General features: G+C 43.4%; 1 protein-coding gene across 29 annotated transcripts in view; it reads right to left on the minus strand.

The window, feature by feature from the left end:
• Positions 1 to 23,769, minus strand: part of DLG2 (discs large MAGUK scaffold protein 2) — a 901,255-nt gene that overhangs the window by 386,017 nt on the left and 491,469 nt on the right. The window lies entirely within an intron of this gene.

Here is a 23,769-nt window from a genome sequence, read left to right on the forward strand (position 1 = left end):
GTGAGAATGAAGTACATGAAGATTATTTTTTTAATCTTTTCATAGCTTGTCCAGGTCTCAAAGGCCCAGGAGAGTAGTTGTTTAAAGCACAAAACATAACTACGACACTGTCACTTGGCCAAACTCCTGCAAACCAATCCTGCCCAACCTTCCTCCCTTCTCACTAGGGAGATTCAGCTGCTCCCAACTCACTCCCAGTCTTCTAGCTCTCCCCTGGGGAAAACTATTAACACCCATCCCCCATAAGCCCATGCCCACACATTGGGGTCCAGAGGTGCTCGTCGCTCCTCCCAACAATTTTTTCTTTGTGCTCATCTTCCAGAATGATTTCCCTGCCAAGCACCCTCTCATTTGCACCTTAAAAAACAGGTGGTCCATGGTCACAAGCGTTTGATTTTTTCCCTTTAAAAGTGTGTAAGAGAGGGAGAATGGTGAACACAGGCTAGTATAAGGGGTGAAGGGATCTGGTGATGTCTTAAAGTTTCTCCCCACCCCACCCCCTAATCTTAAGTTCAGTTCTCCACATCAGTCTGTGAAATATAAAATTCACAATCATTTTAGTGTGAATTTCTTCTGTGCAATTTTTCCTAATGTACTCATCTTTGCAAGCAATTTCCCCACAATTTAATGCATTTTTAACGTTATTTTCACAAAGGTATGCCTTTCTAAAATGCGAACTTTACCCTAGTGTATGCACATTACTGGATAACTGCCTTGCAAAATTCAGAAACCTGCACATTTTGAAGGATGGCTGCGTTTCAGTATGCGCATCATTTTCGGAGGGTGTAAATTAGGTAGGTCCACCCTGATGTGCAAACTGAATCAAATTTCTCCCTCACCCCTAACTGAAATATTCAAATTCCCTTGTCAGCTTCACTTCTCACCTTGCAGACTATCCAACTTCAGACAGCAGCCGTTAAAGAAGAGAATAATAACAAAGCACTATGAATGTTGACAAGCATCCATTCTATACCCTCATTCCTGGGGTGCGCGGCTGGACTGGTGATGTGCAATGGGCAACCTCTGGCTCCTCAGGAGCAGGTGCCTGTGGAGGTCCTGGCTCCAGCCCTTACTAGACCTAGTGGCAGCGTTGGGCACAGTGGTCTCCTTATCTCCAGAGGTCAACTTGATGCCCTCATCCCCTGCCAGAAAAGTGATGCAGAAGTAGAACTCTGCTGAACCTTCATAATGGGAGTTGGGGCCAAAGCAAGTGTGACTCCAAAAAAGATGGAGGGGTGGATATGCATTCTGGAGGCAGTAACCCTCTGAATATAAGTTGCTAGGAATCACAGATAGGGAGAATGCTTGCGGGCTTCACTTGGGACATCACTGTGAGAACAGGATGCTGGACTAGAAGGGTTTTTGGTGTGATCCAGCAGAGCTCTTCTTAAAGGTAGCAACACTGCATGGTCATGTGATCATGCCAGGCTAGATGTTCCTAGGCTAGAAGAAAGTATTCAAAGCACCCCACATAATTGTGGGTAGCAGTTGGGGAGGAATACCCAACCTTAACCACAAACCTAGCTGGGATGTATTCACATGGCAATTTATCCCATTTTCCTGATGTTTCCCTCACTGCTGATTTGCAAATTCTGTTTGAGCTTCCACATGACATAAAAGCATGACTTCAGAAATATACCACGCGCCATGCAACCCCCTCTTCTCTTCTCTTCCCAACCTTAGACTGCATGCAACACTAATGTCTCACAACGAATGTAACTGAACTGTAGAAAAACCACCTGAAAAAGTGGCACGTACTTTTGTAAACTAAGAAAATCATTAATAAAAATTATTTTTAAAAATATAGCACAAGTTTATTTGCTTGTTACTTGATTCCAGGGGGGGAAATCCATTTGTTGATAACAAATGGATTTTGTTATGAGTGCTAAACTTGCAATATATTTCGCAAGGTTTCCAGAAGTGGCTTCAAACTCCAACACCTGACTACCGTCCCTCAGCATCTGCCCCCTGAGGCAGCTGCCTCATTTTGCCCAATGGTAGGGCCAGCCTTCACCAGGTCCATGAACTCCCTGTGCCTAAAGTTGGGTGTGCACTTTCCATTCTGATTTTGCCACCCTATGTGCTTAGCCACTGTCGCTGCTTTTGTAAACCATGCATTTGTTTTTTTTGCTGGAGAAGCACCACTCTATTGACTACGATTCCCAAATAAACAGTGCTGCACCGGGAGAATATATATATATTCCCTCTTTTCCTTCCTATCTTTTCAAAGAGGGATTGGTATTTCATTTCTTTGTCTGCTTCTTAATATTACAGCTATAACCAAACGTGCCACCGACATGGAACATTACAAGCTGTCCTAGCTGAAGACAAGTGACACTCTTAGATGCAATGTGTGATTTCACACAGGAACGAAGATCACGCTCAGTTGCAGTGCTACAAGGACCTTGAAGTACGCAATGGCCAAATCACATCAATGGGCAACAGGAGCAGAGGGAAGGCTATTTTTATACAGGACTCTTCACTAGAAACAAGAGGTCACCTAAAGTCAAAACCTGCAAGGTGTGTTCAACAGGATTTGTAGATGATTATGACCAAGGTAAAGGTAAAGGTACCCCTGCCCGTACGGGCCAGTCTTGACAGACTCTAGGGTTGTGCGCCCATCTCACTTAAGAGGCCGGGGGCCAGCGCTGTCCGGAGACACTTCCGGGTCACATGGCCAGATTGACAAAGCCGCATCTGGCGAGCCAGCGCAGCACACGGAAACGCCGTTTACCTTCCCACCAGTAAGCGGTCCCTATTTATCTACTTGCACCCGGAGGTGCTTTCGAACTGCTAGGTTGGCAGGCGCTGGAACCGAGCAACGGGAGCGCACCCCGCCGCGGGGATTCGAACCGCTGACCTTTCGATCGGCAAGCCCTAGGCGCTGAAGCTTTTACCCACAGCGCCACCCGCGTTCAAATATGACCAAATATGACCACCCGCGGTCATTATGACCAAAGGCTGTAACAAAATGCATACATGGAAAATACGAAGTCATTTGGCTTCTTCCTACAATAGATCTTCACTTGTTGTGCCAGAATTCTGAGGACCTGCTCCACGAAATAAATGGATGCCCATACTCCATTCAGCAAACACCATGTGACCCAGTCTATACCATTAGCAATGCAACCGACAGCCCCTTTCATTTTTAATATTGCCACTATAGCACTGTAGCAGAAATAGATTAAGGTGCCTCTGCTTTAGGCAGGGAGTTAATCTTTGCTTGTTAAGGAATAGCTTCACCCAAACCCCAGGTGGTGATGCTGCCAGCGCTCTGTTCCCGAGGATAAATTTGATATCTGGTTCAACCATGCAATTCTAAGCCACAAGAAAACAATAATAGGGTACAATAGATGGCACATAAGGCAGTATTTTTTAAAAGTTGTATTTTGAATTGATGTAACCCACCCTGGGATGTTGAGGGTGAAGTGCAGGCAATAAATTAAAACAAAACAACAACACAACAACAACAATAACAATAACAGTAACCACCTGCTGTATCAGGCCAATGACCCCTCTAGTTCAACATCCCATTCTCACAGTTGCCAACCAGACAACAAGCAGGACCTGAGTGCAACAGCAACTTTCCCCATTCATAATTCCCAGGAAATGGTATTCAGAAACTACTGCCTCCAACAGTGAAGGTAGAATAATAGCCATCAGGGTTTGGAGCCACCTAACCTCCACATTCAGCCATGGATGTGTTTGTCAGAGGTACACCAGTTAATGATAAAAAAAATGGCTAGTCCTCTAAAGAAGGGAGCAATTCAGCCTAAACCTTTGAGTTGCAAAGGCTATTTTAACAATTAATTCATATAACAGAATTGCAGAGCTAAAATATATTTAGTCCCTGCTGTAATTTTCATTTATGTATTCCAGACCTCTAACTTTCTCCCACTGCCTTCTGGCCAAATGAATATTCTCTATTTTTTGCCTGCATTTGATATCCAATGATATTTTATTTCCAAGAGCTGATAGTCAATGAGTGTTTAGCATTTGACAACATTACTGAAAGAGGGTTGATCAAAATGTCCCCTTTTGTGAGGAGTGGGAAGGGGCAAAACCCACCTGAGAGATGAGGAGGGGATGGATATTTGGGAGGGGATTACTTGCGCTGTGGGTTAAAACACAGAGCCTAGGACTTGCCGATCAGAAGTTCGGTGGTTCAAATCCCCGCAACGGGGTGAGCTCCCGTTGCTCAGTCCCAGCTCCTGCCAACCTAGCAGTGCGAAAGCACCTCAAAGCACAAGTAGATAAATAGGTACCACTCCAGCGGGAAGGTAAGCGGCGTTTCCATGCACTGCTCTGGTTCGCCAGAAGTGGCTTAGTCATGCTGGCCACATGACCCGGAAGCTGTATGCCTGCTCCCTCGGCCAATAAAGCGAGATGAGCGCTGCAACCCCAGAGTCGACCACAACTGGACCTAATGGTCAGGGGTCCCTTTACCTTTACCTAGTTAGCTTACAGCAGCATTTCAAAACGTGGTGCCCTCCAGATGCTGTTGGACTCCAAGTCCCATCTTTCCTTACCATGCTGGCTGGGGCTGATGGGACCTGTAGTTGAAAACATCTGCAGAACACCAGACTGAGGCAGGCTGGATTGCTGTAATATGTTTGTAATATGAAGTTGTTCTAAGAGCTTCTTCTCTATCTTTATTATTATTATTTATTTATTTGAGTAAAAGCTTTTACAGAGCAGCTAAAAAGTATAGTGCCACCTCCACGTTTCAAAGCGGAGCTGGAAGAAATGTCTCTGGAAATTATTGTAAATGATCGCATAGCATTGTTTCCAGGAGGACTACGTCAGCAAAGTCACTTAAAAACATAGAACATGGAATCCAGAAAGAAAATAAATCCTAATAACATTTTATCAAGCAAACTGAATGTGTTTTATTTGAAGAAAAATAAATGGAGAGGTGATGTTTTTCTTAGTTCAGGCCTTGTACATAGCAGGAAAACATGCAGTGAAAAACAAACGTAGGGAAACTACCTCAGAACGATACGGCCAATCAGAGCATGTGCTACCTCACCAGAGATAAATCCAATCTCACTGGTTGCTAAGCAACACCTCCACATGCACGCCCTTGGACTAATGCTATGAACAGAATTAACCCTTAAGTTACAAATTGAACAATCCCTGCTGTTGCAATTCCAACACATAGTACATAAATGTATATATTTGCCCTCAAGGGTGGTTATGGGAGTCAGATTTGAACTGGATTGGAAATAAGTCAAGCCATTTATCAAATTCTGGGAACAGAACAAATTTTGACATAAAGACTGAAACTCACAAAATTAAGCTTGGCATAACAACAACAACAACAATTCTTACCTACTTTGCATGTTAATGCAAGAATTATTGAGATGACAAATGTGAAATGTTTATTAAACTCAAAATAGCTGTAAGAACACGAAGACTACAGTACTAGATTCTATGGGTCTCAGCTAATTCCTGAACGATCACGTATAGTTCCCGTTGGAAGAATTAGGCTATATTTCAAGCGACAACCCATTTGCAATAAAGGCTGATCATCAAATACTTCATGTCCCATATAAGAGACAAAATTTAAAGTGGATTTGTAAGTCTGACATGCAGTCATTTGATTTACAGTTGCTCCTCTGCTTCCAAGTTCTGCTTGATTTACGTGGATTAAGCAGCGCTAGGAAAGGCAACCAAGTATAATATCAGAGTGTTATTGAAAACATCATTCTGGTTTAAACAGGTGTCCAACGTATCTATTGTTTTAATTATGGTTATAAAACCACGCATACTTTCTAACGAATGCTGCTGTTAAGCTGTTTATAGTCCCATATGTTCTTCATGTACATTGTATTAGTAGTAAGAACTGGGTTTGATTGATACAATGGTGTGCAGTCATTCTTGCAGTAATTTTGCTGGAGTTAAGTTAATGGAGCAGGCACAAGTTGACTTTAATGATCTTAAGCCGTTCCAGCTTACAAAATAATGGTCAGTTCTCCACCGGGAGAATTTATCTCATTGATTTTAGTGTGATTCACTGCAACAAAGGGCTTCAGGATTGTCCCCTGGGAAGTTTTATAGCACATTGTGGTTCTTGTCTATGCTCAGACCTGTTTATCAAAAAAACCAAGAGGTTGGGTACAATTTTAAACTCCAATAATCACACATAGTACACTGGAATGCATGAACTACAAGCCCCATGTGATATACACAGACACAGAAGGTTACAATGCTGCTGGCCATTGTAGAACAAAGATGGAGAACCCCTGGCCTTCAATATGTTGCTGGATTCAAAGTTGGGAGACCAGAAGTTTCCCAAACTCCGTACTAGATTATTGGAAGGATTTGTCAATAGATTTGCTGACAGATTTGTCCTTTCGCTAAATGCATCCTTCCTGGATCCTGAATTGGTTGGTCATGTTGCCAGTACCTGCTATATTTCATTGTATAAAATTGATTTTTGGAGGAAGAACAACACACTTTGAGGGTGAAAAAAAAAAGTGCCAAGGAAGATTTTGAATTAGCAAATTTGTGCTCTTGGACCAAGTTTCCAAACTCCCGTTCTCTCTCACTGATGCTTTCATTCATTTGTGTGTGTGTTAGTTTGCCACAACTCGGAGAGCATGATTTGAGAGCTGCTCCAGTTTCTCACATGGAAATGGAAGACCAAGCCTCATATAGGTCATCCACACCCCTTATCAGTGCTCAAATGCTGGTGCAGAGAGTAGGCATTATCCATCCAGGGCTTGAAATGCAAAAATTCAATAAAGTCTCAGCTTTAATTAGCATGCAGCTGAGCAGAACTGCTCATCTGGTCTCCAAAAACAGCTGGTCCAAACCTCACCGGGGAGGGTGCATATTTGCAGAGAAACATTTTATGAGGCCACACACTGAGCAATACAGTGCTTTACTGTGGGGAGGCAGACAGGCTATTGAATATATTTCTGATTTATGAGGAAAAGTTGCTGCTTCCTAAGTGCTACGGAATAATGGATGCATAAATAACTGTGCTCCTTACACTACAACACCCACAAGGAATGCCACATTTTGAAACATATAGGATAGAATCAAGGATACCCTGCTTCAAACTGGGAGCCTTTGGGGCCGAACGATGAGCTCTTTGGTGGTGAGACATTCTAGCTTACAGAATGGAAGTGGGAGATGCAATTGGTTGGATCCACCCTAGGTTAGTTCCAATTGAAATCAATGGGATTCAGGATGCATTATCAGAGCTGTTAATTCCTGCTTGTATTTGAGCTTTCAAATCATGTAAAAGCCACTTCCAAAAAACCTAGCTGAATATAATACATGTTTAGTGCTCATTTCGGTGTTATTTGATTCCAGAACATATCTGTTTGCAACATCCTTAAACTGTAAAATAAGAGGAGCAATGCCACAAAATTTGGGGTGGTATCCTGGTATATGCTTCTTTCCTGCTGACATAGGAGCCAACTGCTAGGGTCCAATGTCCCTTTAGCCCCTCAATAAAATATCTGAGGGGGCTGGGACCCCCAAAAGTTGATGGGCATTGCCATTCAAAGATGTGTGTGCACCGCATCATGTGATTGATTATGCAGGGCAGGGCTCACCTAGGCCCCCCAATATTTTATTCAAGTTGGCACCCCTGACTGCTGTTATTATGGGGGAACAGAAGCACGCAATTGAGGAAAGGGTGGAGAATTAGCAGTGTTGTCCAATGACATCTGTTGTGCCACACCATGCCCACTGTTGCGAACAAAATTCAATGTGGCATATTGGTCAAGAAGCTACAGTTCCGTAACACAACAGACACTGCAGTGTGAATGGAACATTGGGAAACAGGAAAGAGACACCAGGAAAAACTAACACAACAGTAACCACATCTGAATGCACCTTAGTTGTGACTTAATTTACCTCCAATTGATTACTACGGGAACTACCATATTTTTTGCTCTATAAGACTCACTTTTTCCTTCCTAAAAAGTAAGGGGAAATGTGTGTGTGTGTGTGTTATGGAGTGAATGCAGGCTGCGCAGCTATCCCAGAAGCCAGAACAGCATGAGGGATCGCTGTGCAGCGATTCCTCTTGTTGTTCTGGCTTCTGAGATTCAGAATATTTTTTTTCTTGTTTTCCTCCTCCAAAAACTAGGTGCGTCTTATGGTCTGGTGCGTCTTATAGAGCAAAAAATACGGTAAGTGCAACTAACTTAAGCAGTGCAATGAAGTCCCTTTCCTCTCCCCGCAATAAAGTTACCATTTCTTTAGAGGCATAGGCAACAGACTTGTCGGCCAATTTGGAAAGAGATACAGTATTATTTTCTCTTTTTTTATGTCCAAGAAGCAGTCATGTTCTCCTTGTCCCTTTCCTGCTCTTGACCACAGCATGTAGCCATCTGCTGAACTTACGCACAAGGAACAAGAGAGAAGAAGAAGTCTTCCTTTCAAGCATCCAAACAGGAACCAGCAATTTGCTTCATCCCTCATTAGCACAAAGCCCTCGCAATCCTAGCACTCTGTGTACACTTCCCACAATCCCCTTCTACCAAGCAACTTTGGACTGAAAAATTAGGACCACATCATACAAGACATTTTTCCTACATCTCAATGGAGAATGCCAGGTTGTGTCTAGGGATGCCGGGGAATTCGGATGAAAATGGGCATGGAAATTGCCAGTGTCCTCTTGTCCATCCCATGTCTGGAATGACAATTATTCCAACGAATAAGATTGGCGTTCACAATTGGTGCTGCTTTCACTCCACCAGCAATATATAATTGATTACTCACCCCCACACTGCCATTTGCACTGCATTTCCTTTGTGTTGAATGGTGTCGAATAACAAAATAATAACATAATTATGTAAAATTTCACTACAGCAGAGAGGAAGCCAAGTAATGTCTTTGCTGGAATCCGAACTGCAGCAGAATGGAAACGGTACTGAATGTGACTGTGACGTTAACATATGAGAGTGCTGGAGGTGAAAAAGTTAAACAGGTTACCCAATCAGAACCCAGGGGGTGGAGTCAGAGGGACTATAAAACCAGCTCTGGTAGGAGCAAAGGGAGGAGTTCGTTGGGAGTTGGGTGGTTGGTTGGAGTGGGAGTGAATTGGGATAGAGTCTGTGGGTAGGTTGAGTTAGTGTAGCGAAATAAGCTGAGTCACTAATAGTTAGGGGCTAGGAAGATAGGTAAATATCTGAGAGGTGGTTTAGTGAATGAGAGCAGGTAGTTATAGGTCTGGATAGGCACCCCATGATTGTAATTGACCGATATCATTTATTATATCGCTTGTTAAACTGCAATAAATAAACAAAAGTTTATGTTCCAATATCCAGGTAGGGCCTGGGTAGGGGCAACAAGAACTAAAGTGGTGGCACAGGGATCAATAGATGGTGAAATGTCCGGGGACCCTGTGTGATCGCCACAGTGACCAACAAGGGTTGGAATATAAATCAGCGCCTTGCTACATCCTTACGTTGTGTCCAGCAGGTCACTCGAAGAGGGAAGCAATTTTCAGCAATTCACCCTCCACCTTGCAGCCTCACCGCCACCCCCCCTTAAATCTGCTCCAGAGGGTTGTGGGACCAAACAAAGCAGATTTATTAGAGCACAGAGGCTGCAAGGAGAATCACATAAAATTTCTTCCCTCCCTGTTCTGCTGATGGAACCAATGAGCCAAGAAACACCATTGGAAACTACTTGAGGTTTATAGAGTGGCTATTGGAAGGTGGTGGACTCTCCTTCCTTGGAGGTTTTAAAACAGAGGTTGGATGGCCTTCTTACAGGGATTCTTTAGCTCTGATTCCTGCCTTGCAGGGGGTTGGACTAGATGACCCTTGAGGTATCTTCCAACTTTACAATTCTAGAAGTGACTTCATGGATATTTTCAAAGATGCTGCAGAACTCTGTAGATTGACAGCATTAAAACATCTACAGTGACTCAACTTCTTCCTCTTTCCCAGAGTTAAAATCAACCATCTCTCCTCACATTTCATTTAGCTCCAGTTTAGGACCGTCAAGGACCGTCATCATTCATTATTACGACTCAGTTGAAAAATAAGTGTGGGGGAAGCATTTCAAAATGTGTAATCTTTTAAATATACTGCAATTGCTACATTTTAACAGAACAAGAGCAGAAATGAATCAGAGAGGATTTGAAATGAATTTCTTTGGTAAATTTTAGCTCACATCTCCATGCAAAAAAAAAATAATCTTCCAAAGTATTTCACATTTTCACAAAGTACTTCCAAAGTAATTCACATTTCCTTCACAAATTTAGTTCTACTGGAAAATGACTTATCTCCAATTTAGGTGTGTTAGGAAATAAGAGACAGAAATGAATTTAATTGGGAAGCCACAAATGTCTTTAACACATCTAACACCATGACTTAGTTCACACAGCAACAATAAACTATGATTTCCTACTGCATGAGTCACAGCAAATCTCGTGCTCCCTATTCTTCTCCTCTTTCATATACCAGAAAGAGGAGCGTGGAAGCTCAATAGTTCCATGTAACATCCAAACTCAGGGAACTGCGGTTTGCTTAAACTATGGGTGCTGCAGGACTACTTTCTAATGGACAACTGCAGAACTACTGGCTTGGAAACAAACTTTTGAGGTTCCTGAAAGCATTCTCCAAAGGAGAGTCAAGATTTCAAAGATCACCACACGCATCCTCCGTATTCTCTTTGCAATCTATGCGGTAGCTCAGAACAATATCTGACTCAGAAAAGGGCTCCTTCTAGCTTGAGCTTCCCAGCATCCTCCCTACCCTTCTCTTTTCCTGGTTTCCAGCGAGGATGGTGGTACAGATTGCAGGCTGAAGGACATTTTTCTTCCTTTTACTCCACCATGCACAATAGTAGTGGCCGCTGAGAAGACTCAAACTCCTAGGTGCTACTGCTCTGTCAGTCCTGCCATAGGGCAAAGCACATCAGGACAACAAGGGCAGAGAGGAGAGAGAGAAACTTCCTTCTTCCTGCTCTCTAATTTTGCCAGCCTTGCCAACCCTGCTAGAAGGTAAAGAAAAGGATTGATAGGGAGGGTATTTGGGTAGCTGATAGGAAGGTGGTGTTGAATCCTTAAGACCCCAGGATTGGCGCAGGAAACAAATAATTTGTTTCAAGATTGTTTCCAAAAACTAATTGGTTTATCTAGGACTCCAATGGAAAGTTCATTTGGGGGTTTGTTCGCCCATCTCTTGTACAGTGGTACCTCTGGTTGCAAATGGGATCCGTTCCGGAGGCCCATTGGCAACATGAATAGAACGCAACCCACAGTGGCACATCTGCGCACGGACGGGTCGCAATTCGCCACTTCTGCACATGCGCCTGACGTCATTTTGTGCGTTTGCGCATCTGCGAGTGGCAAAACTCAGAAGTAACCCTTTCCGGTACTTCCGGGTCGCCGCGGGACGCAACCTGAGAAAATGTATCATGAAGCAAACGTAACATGAGGTATGACTGTATTAAATTATGGTTTCAGAACATATCTGGATCCGAAGCCAGTTTGATCCTGGCTTGTTCTTATTGTGGGAAGGTTTACTTTAGCAGAGTTAAACAATCCCCTTTATAGTGGTGCCTCAGGTTAAGTACTTAATTCATTCCGGAGGTTGGTTCTTAACCTGAAACTGTTAACCTGAAGCACCACTTTAGCTAATGGGGCCTCCTGCTGCTGCCGCGCCACTGGAGCCCGATTTCTGTTCTCATCCTGAAGCAAAGTTCTTAACCTGAAGCACTATTTCTGGGTTAGCGGAGTCTGTAACCTGAAGCGTATGTAACCTGTAGCGTATGTAACCTGAAGCATATGTAACCTGAGGTACCACTGTATAAGTTTATGCAGCAATCAGCTTGTTGCTGACTCGTCTGAGTTCTACTAATAAAAATGCCTTCCTGGTTAAAGATTCCTTTGAATTCCCTCTTAAAGAATACACACACGAATCTGATTCATGTTAATATAAAACTATTTTACTCTCAGATTCATTCAGGTTTACAGAACTGTACCTGAAGGCAGGCTTAGGTTACATAACAAGCAAATAAGCTATACCAGAGGGAAGTTGGTCCTGAGGTGACTGCGACTGAGCAGTTATCTTTCAAAACCACCAGCAACCGACAAACTGGTTGTCACAGCAACCGGTTAGAACACGGAGGCCGTTAGTCCTCTGTCGGAATGTTGCACTTGACTGCACCTTTACATCCCACACTTATCAACCAGCATTTAAACAAATCACAGTTCTCAAAGTCTGGATTCAACAGGGAACTGTGGCTTGCTTAAAACTAATGGCGGATTTTTCCAAATCCCTTCCTCCCAAGCCGCAAAAAAGAAGGAGAGGGCATACAAACTCAAATCTCACCCTGGCTGATTCACATGGTTTCCCACTATGGCTTGAACTATTTCTATATTTCAACATGCACTATATTGCTTTAGTCTGGATCACCTCTCTACTTCTCCTTTCATTCATGAAGCATGTACTGTACAACACAACCGCAATGCAACTAGAAGGATGACGCATTCGCTTTCACCACACAGGCAAAAAAGAAGAAGAAGAATTTTATCCTGCTCTGACTTTGCGGATGATTAATCCAAATTGCCCTCCACAATCCCAAAGGAGTCAAATTAACAGGGAAAGAGAGGGAGAGACCTTGTGCAAGTTCTCCTATTGATTTCAACTGTTCAACTGAGCCTAGCTCCATTTTCACACTGAGGGTCCCAAGATATTCCACTGTGCTAATCAGTCATGTAGTTAATTGCTACTTACCTGCTACAGCATCTGAGATCCATCACAGAAGCCTCTTTAATTAGGGATTAAAGAGGAAGCCAAATACGATAGCACACTGTTCCTGACAGGAAGGTAAATTAAATATAGTACTTCATTCTGGCCTGGGCAGGGGGGAGAGAAATTACTGTAGAAGTAACTATTTTTTATCGCACAAATCCATTTGAAATAAATCCCATCCATTCTGTTTCTCTCGTTCTGCACGCAAGTGTTTACTTGGCTTAGGGTTTCCTGACCTGGTGGAAAAGTTTGAAATTGCTGAACTATATGTCTTTTAGCCCTTTTAGATTCTTAGGGTCTAATACAGCTATTCCTTGGAAACTGGCAAACAATACCTATGAAAGAATAACACATACAGAACCACAAGAATTGGGAATTGGTTGGGAATTTTAAGAAACCAAAGAAGAAAGTCAGTGCAGTTTTGAAATCAGTGGTGGAAATCAGGGCAGTTTTGAAAGTTTCATTCCACCACCTTGATTCAAAATGCTTTCCAGTTCTATACAAACATAAACAAAACCTGCTCCCTAATGCCAGGAACCACCATGCAATTATTATTTGGTTACAATATCTTAAGAAATGTCCAAATGCAAAGCAAACAAGCAACTTTTCAAAATATATAGCATGTAAGAGAAGGCTGTGAGGAGGAAGATTCCACAAGCACCCCTCCCTTGCCTTGGCAATAACAACAACAATAAATTCCGTCACTATCAATTCCATGTCCTTTCACGACACTTCAAATCAGCTGCTTGAGAGGGTTGCCTCACTCTGCTTATCGTAACATCAATGCAGCCTGTAACACACTACCAATTCTCCAACATCCCAGATCAGACCCACAAGTGTGTAAATGAAGTCCTGTCATCTGGGAAGCCCAGGACCTCCAAACACAGTGCCCAACCTTGCACCCAGCAAGGTCACATCAGAGCTGCTAATGCAGTGATTTGACTTCAGCCATTGTCTCTCAAGACAGATGGACGCCAACAACCTTGCTTACTCATTAAGTGAAGCACATTGGGGCTAGAAAGCCCCACAAAACCCAAATGCACTGGCTTACATTGAGCCACATTTTCCATTTCAATTCCCATTTGCCCAGTTTGGAGAGAGCCTTTTGTAGCTGCACACGAATCGCTTTTTTGTTCTTTACCACCCTGCCCAATTTGGCATCGACAGCAAACTTGGCCACTGCACTGCTCACCATAAAATCCAGCTCATTTATGAACATTTATCTTTGCACGTACAAATGGATGGATACCATTAACTCCTAAGCAGAAAGTAAGTGCTATGTTAATGGCAAAACCTGTTATTATCCCTGGCTCTGGATGCCTAACACCCACAGAGAGGAATATTTGAAGCAGGTTTCATGTTCCCTGCAATGCACACCAGTCCTGCTTCCACTACCCTCTGCCCGCCATAATGACAGCAAATTTCTTTATAGCTTTATGCCTCCCACTTACTGGAAGGAGATACTAATGGCAACGCTGGATACTGCCGTATACCTGGTCAGACAGTTTGTCCATCTAGTCCTATAAGACCTACTTTGATGGACAGCAACTCCCTAGGGCATGGGAGGCAACATCTCCAGATGATTATAGTCCAACAACATATCAAGGGCAACACATTGGCTACACCTGCGCTAGGGCCTGGGGCAGAGGCCTTCCAGGTCACCTGCTACCCGTTCCTTTCTAAACTTGAGATACTAGTGGTAGAAACTGGGACCTTCCACCTGAAAAGGATGTGCTCTACCTGACCTGCAAAGTGCCCCAGAAAAAAATTTGGACGTCCCATTTTTTCACGCAAGATCTTGGTAGCCATTTTGAGTGCCACAATATCACATGCTTTAGGGCCACTCTCTAGCCCCCAAAAAGTGGTTTTGGGGGGCTAGAGCTTGAGTTGGCAACCTAAGGCCCAGGGGCCACAAGTGGCCCAAGGGGGTCGTTTAACTGGCCCATAAGCCACCCCCCAACAGAGCTGCCCACTTGGTGAGTTCCCACGTGCAGCACAGGGACTCGCTTCCGCAGCGCTGGAAATCACATCTGCACAGACACTGGAAATCGCGGGCGGACACATGCACGCAATCCGACCCACAGACAGACCTCTGCTGGAGTGAACCCTGCCAACCTCTGGGCTAGAGTGTGGCATGGGTCACATGACATGCCCAGGAGCACATCCTAGAAAACATGTGTTCCGGTTTCGGGTTTGAAAAAGTAGGATGGTATTTTCTACCACTAAGCTATACCCCCTCAAGTTGACCCTCTAATCTTTGCCGAAAGACTCCACTACAGAGATGGAAGTCAGGGAGCAGCTTATAGTTACTCTGGCGTCTTTTTTTCATATTTTCAAGATATATTTATTTGCACCACTATATGGCCCAACCAAATCCTCTGAGTGGCTTGCACAATGGAATGCATATATCGAGGGCAGGGGATGTACATCAGGAAAACAGAGCAGTAAACAATAGCATAAGAAGAAGAAGAAGAAGAAGAGTTTGGATTTGATATCCCGCCTTTCACTCCCTTTAAGGAGTCTCAAAGCGGCTAACATTCTCCTTTCCCTTCCTCCCCCACAACAAACACTCTGTGAGGTGAGTGGGGCTGAGAGACTTCAAAGAAGTGTGACTGGCCCAAGGTCACCCAGCAGCTGCATGTGGAGGAGCGGAGACGCGAACCCGGTTCCCCAGATTACGAGACTACCGCTCTTAACCACTACACCACACTGGCTCTCTAAGACTGTGTAATACAATGTCTTCAAAATGGAGAGGGATACACAATGAGGACCCCACCTCTACAATAACCCTTGCCTCTTGGGGTTCCCAATCTGACAGCCAAAAAAGATGACCCATCTCACATTTTCAGAATCTGGGTTAACTAAACAGGTAAACTGCTGCGTACACCACATTGTTACAGCCCCATAAGGAAGAAAATAAAAACCTCTGGCACATACCATTAAATGACTGTGCTATTGTAAAGAAATTGGTGCCATTCACAAAAATACAGCCTTGTAAGTAAAAAAATGATGCTGCTGATATCTGGTAAAGCAATTTTTTTCTTTCGAAAAATGTTTAACAGTGCAGTGCAGCCAGCAGACACAGAAGTAGCTGAGCTATGGAGCTTATAAGCTTAGTGAGAGTGTTATCACTTGAGGGACAATTCAGAGCCTTTCAGCAAAATTGTATACACGGATTTAGGGGTGGTTACTTTTGTTTTGATTGCAAGAGTTTGCTCCTTGCACGTCCCACTGGAAGTGTTTTCCTTGAAGGGAACATCTGCGGCCTGAAAAATTGCAGCACCACGTTATAATCTGCTGCCTGAAATAGTTATGTTTAAAGAATATGGGATCGGAGGCAAAGGTGAGTAATTCTCATTTTGTGAGGAAGGGGTGAACAGCAGCAACAGTAACTGTGCGTGTTAGGATTGTCAACAAGTCTAGACAAAAAGAAAAGTCTGATCTACTACTGAGTAACAGTGGTTTAATATTCAAAATCAACAGCTTTTCATGGCACAAAGCTAAATAATATTACCTGCTGATTGCTCCAAAAAGTCATAGAAAGTGGCCTTCTAGAAAGGCAGGCTATTTGTTCACCTAGCCTAGTAGTTTCCACTCTGTCAGCAGCTCTACCAGTCATCTGCTAGCACATCATTTTAACTAGAGGAGCCAGGATTGAATACAGGACCGTCTGTGCAAACACAGGAACATAAAGGCTGGCAACATCAGCTCTGCTGTGTGAGAATTGCTTGCAGACAACTGCAGTGCCTGGAGACAGACAGTCAGTTCTGCATCCATAGCAGTGAACAGAGGAGAAATGACCGCTGGGAGGAGCGCAGAGAGAAGAAAAGCCATGGTGCATCTGCAGCAGCACAACCGGACGCCTTCATCTGCCCCAGCTGCAACAAAACACATCTTTCCCATATCAGTCTCTACAGCCACAGCAGACGCTGCAACCTTCCAACAGTTTGACTTTACCCTGAAAACCAATCTGCTCCATTGTCTCCTGAGACAGACGGATGCCAACATACACATATACAGTGATACCTCGGGTTAAATGTGCTTCAGGTTGAGCGTTTTCAGGTTACGCTCTGCGGAAACCCGGAAGTAACAGAACGCATTACTTCCAGGTTTCGCCGCTCGCACATGCGCAGATGCTCAAAATGACGTCACGCGCATGAGAAGATGCGGCGAATCTCGACCTGTGCATGCACAGATGCACAGACGTGGGTTGCGTTCGCTTTAGGATGAGAATGGGGCTCCGGAATGGATCCCGTTCGCATCCAGAGGGACCACTGTAGTTTATTCCTGTTAGAAGACATTATGCTACAAAATGATAGAAAAAAACACTAGAATGGCACACATGCTGAAGTAAAAAAGAGTTGCAGAAGATTTCCAAACTTTTCATGTTGGTGACGCACTTTTTAGACCTGCATCATTTCACACACACATTTTTACTGGGTTTTTTTACATATCATTTCCAACATTTATTTAACATAACTTCTTATCTTACACAATATTTTAGACTTCTGTCAACCACCTCTGGTGATTTTCCGTTCTTTATCACTTATTCTGCATTTCTTAATTTCTCTATTACTCTTAATTATCATTAACTAATGGTTCTCTTCATAGACTTTCTTGCAATATTTCAAATAGTCCTCCTTACAGAACTTCTTGCAGTCCTACTAGTGTAATCTGTTCATTAAATTGCTTTTCAAATAATTCATATATTTACTCCAGTCTTCTAAGAATCTCTGGTCCCACAGGTTTCGAATCCTTCCTGTTAATTTATCTAATTCTGCATAGTATGTGACACAGTAATTCAGCTTTGCTAGCAAACGGGCAGTTAAACCATCCCTTTATAAGAGCTTTCAAGCGACAAACCTACACACTGTAGCCGACACACTAACGTGTCATGACACGCAGTTTGGAAAGCTCTGAGTTACAGTGGCCCAGCTGGATTCATTTGGAAGCCTGGCATTTTGAGTTGCTGGCACCATGGTGTGGAGCATGATCGCTGCAGAGATTTGACAGGCGTCCTCAACTTTTGGCTTTCAGGCACCTCTTGAAGTCCTTTTTATGCTGATATGACTTTGCTGCTGCTTAAAATTTTCCTGAGTAGCCAGCCATTTTAATGATTTTTCTGTATTGCTTTTAGAAGGTTTTATGTTGCTGCTCAGCACCCTGAAGTTTTGCAAGAGGGCAGGATAGAGCTGCATCTGAAATGTGATTGCTCCGCTGCCAGTAGGTGGTCATTATAGGGCCTTTCCTTCGCTTTGTGGAAGAAGGAAGGATGAAATTGAGACAATGATGTCCCAAAGGAGCTTTCATCAAATAGGGACATCCGGAGTATGTCTAAGAGGAACCTCTCATGGACAAGTGCCTGATCATCACTGTAATCATCACTCCTGAACACCAACACAACCACTCATTTCCAGGAGGCTTGTACAGGATAAACCCCTGTTGGGTTGTGCCCTTCCTTGAAGTGGACATCTCACAGGGCAGGAAGCTATCTAAATCTCATCACACTCACACACACACACACACACACACACACACAAGTTCTAATGTGCCCTGTGATCTCAGCAAGCAAGTTGCTAAGGCAACTAATGATTATAGCTGCTGGGTAAAATTTGTAGAATTGTTAATCAATTTCAATCTTGATACTGAGCTTTAGCAGCTTAAAAAAAAACAAAACCCAAAGGAACCAATGAGAAGGAAGCAGCACAGCTTCAAAAGCAGATCCTTTATTTTAAACAATTTCACACAACTATAAAACATAACAGTGTCCTTTTCTTCAGCATCACTTTGCAAGTGCGCATTAGCAGACAGAAGTGCTGCGAAACAACCGTAGAGACTTTGGGTTCAAATCCCAAATCAGCCAAGAAGCTTGCTAAGGGGTGGTTGTGGACAAGAACAATCTAACCCACCACACAAGGTTGTTGTGAAGATAAAATGTGGACCAGGTAGGGAGGACACAACATGCGATATACCACAAGCTCCTTGAAGAAAAGGAGACAGACATATAATAGACACAGACTTCTGAATTGTTGAGTGGCATCCAGCTAAGTCAAAGTAGACCCATTAACATCCATCAAGTTTAGTCCATTGTTTTCAATGAATCTAGCTTGAGTATGATTAACAACGATTATCAGTTATTAGGCTGATCTGCTGTGGCAAGGAAACATCTTCTCCCAGCTGACTAAACAAGAGAGCATTAGTTACTTATTTCCCTGCCTCCTAAAACCTTTGGTCGCCCAGATGTTGCTGGACAGATGTTGCTGTTCCCATCATCCTTGGGAATACCAAGCTGGCTGAGGCTGATGGGAATTGGAACACCACAACATTTGGCAGCCCATATTTTAAGTTTGCCATCTCAGCTATACCAGCATCCCATTTATGTACTGTCCAGCATAGGAGTCCCATCTCCTCTGGCCTTCACCTTCTATTCACAGTTAAGACTTCTGTGGTTCAATAGTCTAATCATGCACTACAGGATCTCCACCCTCAACCAACTGCAAACTTAGGAATTAAATCATATTCACAACAATCCTTATTGCAAACAAGGGGGACCATACCTCTGGCACAATGTTGTACAACTTACACAGGTCATCTGAAAGTTGACTTGAGGAAACTTGTAGCACATAAATCAGTGTTTTGTGTGTGGCGTGGCGGCTTTTAAATATGCATTTATGCAAATCCTATTTGATTTGGGCTGCTGAAAAAGCACATATCCAGAACAGATTCTATGCCATAACGGCTAATGCATAAGCTGACCTTTCACTAGTCCTCTGCATTCTGAAAAGTAAGGAGGGATTACTCTTTCCCTCCATTGTTAAACTCATGCCATTCATATTTCCACCATATAAACTAAGCTTCTTCTTCTACACCTATCTTAATTCAGTGCAGGCAGATGGCACTGGAAAGAGAACTCAGAAAAGAATTAATGGCTCTGGTGCCTTTTCCAGATGTTCTGGACCACAAGACCCATTTGTCCTTTCCAGCATGGTCAATAGACTGGGATGATGGGAGCTGCATTCTACACCACCTATAAGGCACTGTGAATACCACTTTGAGGGCTTTCTGCTGCAAAATAGTCTATATATTTGTTTAATTAATAAATAAGTTGGGAGAGGCTGTTCTATAACTTCACTGTTGCCGTCCATATGTTAAGACCCCAAAAGAAATTCAAAATGAAACAAAACGTCAGCCCAATTGTTTCATTACTGTGATATGTTAATACATGGTATATGTTATATGTTATGTTTTGATTCATTAGACAGATATATTCCCTTAAAACACAGTAGAAATCATCATGTAAGCCAGGGATGGAGACCACCCATTCTCCTCAGTCTACACCTCTCACCAGGCCTGCTGTGTGTGTGTGCTCTCTCTCTCACACGCACAGGGGCTCCAGCTCCTGGGGCCGAGCCCTTTGGGCCCCCCCAAATATTACTGATGTAGGGGCCAGCCCCCATGTCTAAAAAGCACAGAGGTGAAGCATGGAGCCAAGCACAGCATGGCTCCCGTAGCCGGCTCCTCCTCCTCCTCCTGCCACACAGGGGAGGGAGGGTCGAATAAGATAGTGTTTCCCAACCTTGGGCCTCCAGCTGTTTTCAAACTACAATTCCCATCATCCCTGACCACTGGTCTTGCTAGCTGAGGATTATGGGAGTTGTAGTCCAAAAACAGCTGGAGGCCCAAGGTTGGGAAATGCTAGAATAAGACTCCCATTGTAGGTGGTGCAAGGAGGAGTCGTCACCCGCCATTGAAACTGCAAGGCTGCTGCACTTTGCTCCACCCCAGCGCCTCCTGATATCCTGACATCAATGCCACATGTTTGACATGCTGCCACCCCTCCCCCAATCATCTGTGCAAGCTGGTGCCTCTTCGCATGTGTGCATGTACACACACACCCCAATAACTTTAACCTAACTGGATTGCATTCTTGAACTCTACTAATGCCTCTTTCTTGCCGAATGGAAAGTTGGAAGTAAGGCTGTAGAAATATTTTACTTCTATGTAGGTGGCATACATATATACAGAGGTACCTCAGGTTACATACGCTTCAGGTTACAGACGCTTCAGGTTACAGACTCCACTAACCCAGAAATAGTACTTCAGTTAAGAACTTTGCTTCAGGATGAGAACAGAAATCGCATGGTGACAGTGGGAGGCCCCATTAGCTAAAGTGGTGCTTCAGGTTAAGAACAGTTTCAGGTTAAGAATGGACCTCCAGAACGAATTAAGTTCTTAACCTGATGTACCACTATACATATAGACAGAGAGAGAGAGAGAGATTTCCTACCCACCCTTCACCACAAGGCCCCAGGGTGGGTTACAGCAATCTAATAATACAGTTATAAAAGGAGGTTGAACACTATCACAATGATAAACCAAGAAACAAAGGGAACAGAATCTACCATACAGAAGTGAGACACACACCCATGTTTGCCGCCTGCCCATCTGTTCCAAAATAGCAGGGTCATAACATGGCTCGCCACTCCAAAGCTTTTCTCAAAGATTTCTCCAGATGTAAAATGTAGAACCATTTACTTCTGGAGATCAGTCAGGTAGAGATGGCTGGGTGCTTCTGCCGGCTGCTAAGAACATCCCATTTCCATTGTTGAAGTAGCCAGGCCAGCTTCTTGGGTAATGGCCCTAAGTATGGATCTTTAGTATCAGAAAGGATGTTGTTTCATGCCGGGGGAGTGTGTGCAAATTAGCAGCTAACCTGCCTCCCTCACCTGGCTCCTCTTGGGATGTTAATGCTGTGAACCTGTCCAGGTTGTATATATGTATAAATGAACCATATATCCACAGTCTCTGCTGTTCCTCATTCCAAGGAAACCAAACCCAGAGAGCTCCTGAGCTCTCATACTGCTCAGAGATTGGGTTGACATTCAACAATATATTATGGGAGTTCAGAAGACCATTTTAAATTGAAGAGTAGAAACAGCACACTAGGCATCCTTCGATTAATGTCTCCTATTCTTTTCTCCCTTTTCTTATTTTCTCACACCGTCCCCTCATCTCTCAATCTTTAAATGGGGGAAAAAAACAAATTAAGTTTTCCTAAGCTTATAAACTCTTTATCTTGCATGAGAGTCCCACTCTCTCTTCATTCAATTTATTGGTTAAGTTTGGTTCTTCTTCTTCTTCTTCTTCTTCTTCTTCTTCTTCTTCTTCTTCTCCACCCCCACCTTCCTTTATTTGCGCACCGTTGCTCACTCGGGGTCTTATCTTCGGCTGTGCCTCACTGTCTTCCAGGAGCTATTCCAAGTCCCAAATATATTTCCTAAATATCTCCCGCAAGACACTCGCCTAGTTGCTTTTCCGAACAAACTTTTTACAAATCGCATACGTATATAAATACACTGCCTTCCTATAAAGTGCACATGGATACACAGGGCAATTTAAAAATCAAATTAGCATGGATAAGACACTCCAGCGCTTGTCCTTGGCTGATTTTTTTTGTGGGGTAAAAGATTTGTGTGACATGTACTCAAACTGTCAACTCGCTAGCCTAGAACTTTCACAGAGGAGAAACCGGCAGGAATATTATATACCCACATACATATATACACACAGAGAGAGAGAGAAATGGTAATTTCATTCTGTAGTCAATGTCAAATTGTGCATCCAGCTGAAAAGAAGAACTTTCGGGAATATCTTAATAGGTTACATGCAATGTCATATCCATAATGTATTCCGCTGAGGAGAATACTTAAAAAGCACCTGTTAATGTATTTATGCTATCAAAAACATCTTCAAGGAGCCTTCAAGCATGTCTCCCCCATCGCTCCTTTCACAAGGCATTCTTGCAGAACAGGCTAAACTCCTAGCCACCTTCCTCCCTCACCTTTGCCTCTATGCACAAAATGAAATGGGTAGATAAAACATGGCTTCAATCCAAAGATCTATTTTAGCTGTAACCAAACAGCATAGCCATGTGGATATAGAAATCCAATGACAGATGGATAAATCAATGGAAAGAAAAGCAATTACCGCATTTTTCGCTCTATAAGATGCACCAGACCACAAGACGCACCTAGCTTTTGGAGGAGGAAAACAAGAAAAAAAATATTCTGAATCTCAGAAGCCAGAACAGCAAAAGGGATCGCTGTGCAGTGAAAGCAGCAATCCCTCTTACTGTTCTGGCTTCTGGGATAGTTGTACAGCCTGCATTCGCCCCATAAGACGCAGACACACTTCCCCTTACTTTTTAGGAGGGAAAAAGTGAGTCTTATAGAGCAAAAAATACGGTATTTATTTGAACATCAGACACCCCCCCCCAATGCCGCCTCACAAACTGCTTTTTAAAGTCTCATAGGTTTCACGGGCAGTATGTTATATAGCAGAGGCAGTTATTTCCCCAAGCATAGTTCTCCTTGTGTGCGGTTCTGCAGATCTTGGCTGCAAAAAGCAGAAAGTGTGTGATTGTTTTTATATAGAGGGAGCAAAAGTATGACCCATTCAGAGTGAGGGCAACCCACAGATGGCTTAGTGACATCATGAAGCCACATCTGATTGACTACACAGCATCATAGTATCACATGATCTGTGATTGGCTGGGATCATAAATGTGACTATTCCCTCCACAGATGACTGCCTTCCCCCCCCAAACAACAACAACAACAACAGAAGAACTGCACATCAGGCACATAGAAATGATTTATGTGGTTTAAGTTTGGGGTGGGGTTTTTTATTATAAAAAAGACAATATTTTGGTTGGCCTGAAAATGTACCATGAGATTAACAGTAGTGAGCCTGAGGTGCAAGCCTAATTACCATACTTGCTGCTTTAATCTCGGTCCCTAGCAATGCTTCAACACTGATCTTGCCCCTTTCACAGTCACTAGGCTGAATTTTCCACCCAGTCTCTTATCCTGATCTCAAGACATTTCCTAAGAGGCTACAGTCCATTCTGACCCCAATGACGTATGCAAGAAGCTTTAGATGAAGTTACATGCAAAGATGAGTTTACTTTGATGCTCTCTTCAACTGGCCAGAAAGGTACAGTGGTACCTCGGGTTACAAACACCTCGGGTTACAGACT

This window comes from Podarcis tiliguerta (assembly GCF_965153285.1).
Source record: "Podarcis tiliguerta genome assembly, chromosome: 4".
Classification (NCBI taxonomy): domain Eukaryota; kingdom Metazoa; phylum Chordata; class Lepidosauria; order Squamata; family Lacertidae; genus Podarcis; species Podarcis tiliguerta.